Raw genomic sequence first — 4,651 nt, 5'->3', positions numbered from 1 at the left:
AGCTGTGCACCTGGCACCTCTGTGCCACATGTTGCTGTCCTTTATGTTGCAGATGAGTTGCAGATGCTGGCAGAAACCAACTGTTGTGTTGGTACCATCATGGTGGATGATGACAAGATGGCATGTGCCATGTACACATAATGTAACTTGTGGTATTGGAACACATCAAGCAATGTGACAACAATATCTTGGCATTCATCTTTTCTCTCTTTTCATTTTCATACAAGAGTGGGAAATCCTCTTTGCGATACCACACTTTTTGGGCTTGGTCCACAGACAGCAAATCTCAAACACACATCCAGGAGACAAGGCCAGTAGCAGATCTACCTTAGTGCTGATATTATACCAGGCTTCAGATCAAGTCCAATAATCTTTGTGTGTCTGGAGAATTCCTGCTCAGCTATTTAGTTAAACATGTTTGCAGACTTCATTAGCAAAAATAAAAGCTGACAGATAAAAACGAATTTCATTATCTTAGGAGTTGTGCTTCAAGTCAGAAAAATTCTTGGCACTGATTTACCAAAGTTCAAATCTGAGATGAGCAAAGAACAGTCTGTGTGGTTGTGGTTGAGTACATGGTACATTGCCATGTCAAAAAACCCACAGTTATCACAAATCCTTCTTTATGCTCTACTTTTCTATGCTAGAGGCACTGCAGATTTTTATTCCAAGTTCTGTTCTTGAAAAAAAGTTGTGTTGGTTACAACTTGAAGTAAACTTTTAATCATCAGAAACTGACAAGTTACCATGATATTACTGTTCAGTAACTGTTTACTAAAGTCTGTAAGTAGACTATCATCACGTGGTTTTTGTGTTACTACTTAGGCTAGACAGAGCTGGCTGTGGGATATGAGAAATGACAGAGTGTATTATTGTTAGCTTTACATCTCAAGCACTGGTTTCATCTGGAACACAGAGAGCTCTTTAATAATGGTGCTTCGTACTTCGAAATGTACCCACTTCTGCTTTGATGCAGATTTGAGAGGATCCTGCACTGACATACTGTCAAAGCATCACTGAAGTGGAAGAATGGTGTGTGTTAACGTGACAGATCTGAGCAGAAGCAGGACTCCACAGGAAACTTGTAGGGGAAAACCAGATGCTATGGGTAGAATGCTGTAATTTGAAGTTTCCACCTTTATTTCTCCAATCTACCAGCAAAGCATGTAAAACCTATTCTGGGAATAGATTTGCTTGGAGAAATGTTGTTAAAACTGTTAAAAATTTAATAATCTATATATAAAACTGCAAAAACAGCAATAGATCAGAAAGTCTTATTTAATGTGATATATCAACAAGGTGCAGTTTAGTCTGCTGATAGTAGTAAATCATTGTGCAGGAGTTGCTAACAGAGCAGAGCCTTCACATCTTCACTTTGTCTTTCTGCTTTTACTAACCACTCTTTCTGAATTCAGGAATGGGGAAACATTATCCATATCAGTAACTCAGAATAGTCCCATAGTTATTGTGCTAATATCACTTGGCTCCCACCCAGTTTATAAGTGTAATCATTGTTGATATCACCTTTCACTCCTCTACACTGAACAGTCCCAGTTCTCTCAGCTTTTCCTCATAAGGGAGATGCTTCAGGCCTCTGATCTAGTCTAAAAGGACAACTTAGGAGTTCAGGTTTAAAGCAGAGATAGTATATTTCTGATAATAAACTCAACAGTTTTAAAAAGCTGTGCTTTTCTATTAAATCTATTTCCACCCCCCTTGTTATTGCTACCTTTCCATTCTGCTTGTTGTGAAAATACCTGAATGTGTGTAGTACATTATTGAATTAGGAAGTTTCTCTCTCCTTTACGTTACATTGTATTCAACTCCCAAGGTACGTTCATGGATATACTGTATAAATCCGATCCAATTTATTTCAATAAGGGACACTGGTTGGAAGAAAGGATGTGATGTTCTCTCTCTCTTTCTAAGAACTGAAAAATGTGTTAAAAATTCAGTTTTAAGATATAGGTTGATTAATGTCTCTTAGAAGAAATTACATCAGTAAACTGCATGCTATAAAAAGTGACAGAACTTAATAAGTTGGGAGGTCCCATGTTCCTAATATTTTTAATTATTTTGGGGGGCTTTTTGCTATGAGTTATTTGATTATAGTGATAGTAAAATAATCCCACTGTCATTGCTTTGATATTCCCACAGCCAAGGTAAGTCTCTTCCATCTATTTCTACTCATCTCCAAGGACCCTGTCAATCTGTAGTCAATCTGCCTGCCAAGGTATAATTAATTTATGCTTTATACCTTAAGGAGAAACAGCTGAATGTTCATCAGTTTTGTGTGTTCTAACACTTCAGTAACTTACTAGCTGGGATCTTATTAGTCTTTATTTGAATATCCTTAATAAACAAAGTTGTATCCTTTGCCCTTCATTTCCTCTTGAATGCAATAAATCAAATTCAAGCACTAATCATATTACATCCACTTATTTTTATGGTAATTCTTACCAATAAAGGACCTGACCTTGCTGCTCCCACTGCTGTTAGTTGGGAGGGAAGGTGGTCACCGCACAAAATAGAAGAAATACCAAATGTAATGTCTGAGTAGAAAGAATTGGCTGTGATTAAAAAAAAATAAAAATAAATAAATAAACAAATCTCAAATAGTAGTTAAAAATACTGTATATTGAAGTATTTGGTGATGTATAATTTCTGCTAGTGCAGCTCATAGAAGCACTTGTCTTGACAGCCTGAACATTAGCACCTCATCTGAGAGTTTCAGTCTTTGTGGTCAGTAGCAGAGGAGAGTGCTCATAGGCAGGAGCTCCTGTTCTAATTTCCAAGAATGAGTGTCCATTACATACTTAGTAACTTAATGGGGGGAGGGAGGTGAGGGGAAGATTTTCATTTTAACTTAACTGAATGATTTTTATTTTTGTTAATAAAAAAGTGAGTATTGGTACAGTTTTCACCTCAAGTTTTTTAGTCATTTTATTCTCTTCTAATCTAGCGTTTCAGTTTCTCTTCCAGCTTCAAACTGGGCTGTCATAAAGCTAACCCGTAGTATATAGGAAGTGTACAAAGAGAAGACAAAAAAGTCTCATTTTCTAAGTCCTTTTATAGCCTTAAGATCATGAAAATTCAGTCTGTTCCAGGAATTCAACAGGGAGAAAATACAACTGTAAAGCAGCATATGGGAAAACATAAACAGCTATTAAATGTATTATTCTATTGGATTAGCACATACATAAAGTAGTAATGATTCTTAAATTACATATATAATCCTTCATATTTCATCAGAGATGTTCAGTAGCTGAGTGCTATTAAGCAGTGGCAAGGCCACAAAGGGCCTACAGAAATCCTCAATCCAAAGCTTGAGTGTAACTGTATCCCAGCATAAACAAGAAAATGCATCTACAGGTTGCTCTAATATGGAGAAAATATTCCACTTCTACTGAGGCAGAGAACAATCAGTACAGCAAGGTAAAAAGAGTTCTATGCTCCTCTTCAAAGACTGTCTGGGGCTGCTGTTTTCCTTGAACGTTCTTGTCCTTTCCACTCATGTTTGCGAATCCTAAAGCCTAGGAGCTCTCCTCTGAGGAGGATGGCTACTCTGCTCCTGAAGTCAATAGCATAAACTTGTTATTTACCTTTCACAGTGAAATACTTAATTCACTTTTTCTTGTGATTATCAGGAAAAATAGTTGTTTGTTTTAATTAGTAATATTTGGAGTGTTTTACTGAGTACTGTATTGCATATATTTTTAGAACTTAATATCACAATAAGAATGCATGCATATATTAAATCCCCAAGTCATGGTTCTTTTTCTTTCCTCTTCACATACATTTAGTAAAAGAAACATTTCCAAAATTCCCATCTGCTCTGCATATAAATTTAGCTAATTATGCACTGATTGACAAGGCTATAAAAGGACACTTTTGTGAGATGATAGGTTTAGAGCCCTGCTGCACTAAAAATTGCCATGCGTAGGCATTCTGCAATTTTTCCCATGGAAACTACATGTAGGAGTCATGGAGATACAAATACATACATATAACAACATATATAACAACAATAGTGCTCTGCCTATTGTCCAGATAGTATCTTAAAGGCTTGGGGTCTATTTGCAAGAATTCAGCCATGCTAGAGCAAACATGCACCTTGGGAGGGATCAGTAATCCAACAATCATGACATGGCTTCAGTGGGATCAGAAATCGGTCTTATCCACCTGAATCAGCAGGTTATAAATCTTCAGAACTCTGTTGGCTTCACTGAAAGCTGGAGATGGTCCAGGGTGCTGTAGATGGGTACATAGGCATGCATGAGATGGACAGAGCAGATAAGCTGAATTTCTGGACTCAATGAAACCCTGAAGCCCAGCTGGGAAGGTTAAAAGAGCAGGAAGGGCTCTACCTTTCGAGACGACATGTAAAGCCTGGAGCTTTCAACCAAAAAAAATGATGTTCCAGGTGCTTTGTTCTTTTTTAAGTACAGATGTAGTGGCGGTGGTAAGATAGAGGGAAGCTGAAAAATACTGTAGTGCCTAGAGTAGTCCTTTATTCCTATGTATATTCTGACTGATAGTGATTTTATCTGATCCAATGGAACTACAGATTGAGCAGTCAAGCACCTTGCATGTACTATAGCACAGTACTTTGTCTGCAATAATACATTCTAGGTATAAGAAAACATCCTGG

The sequence above is a fragment of the Coturnix japonica genome, chromosome 9, assembly GCF_001577835.2.
Source record: "Coturnix japonica isolate 7356 chromosome 9, Coturnix japonica 2.1, whole genome shotgun sequence".
Classification (NCBI taxonomy): domain Eukaryota; kingdom Metazoa; phylum Chordata; class Aves; order Galliformes; family Phasianidae; genus Coturnix; species Coturnix japonica.
Note: the sequence above shows the minus strand (reverse complement) of the source record.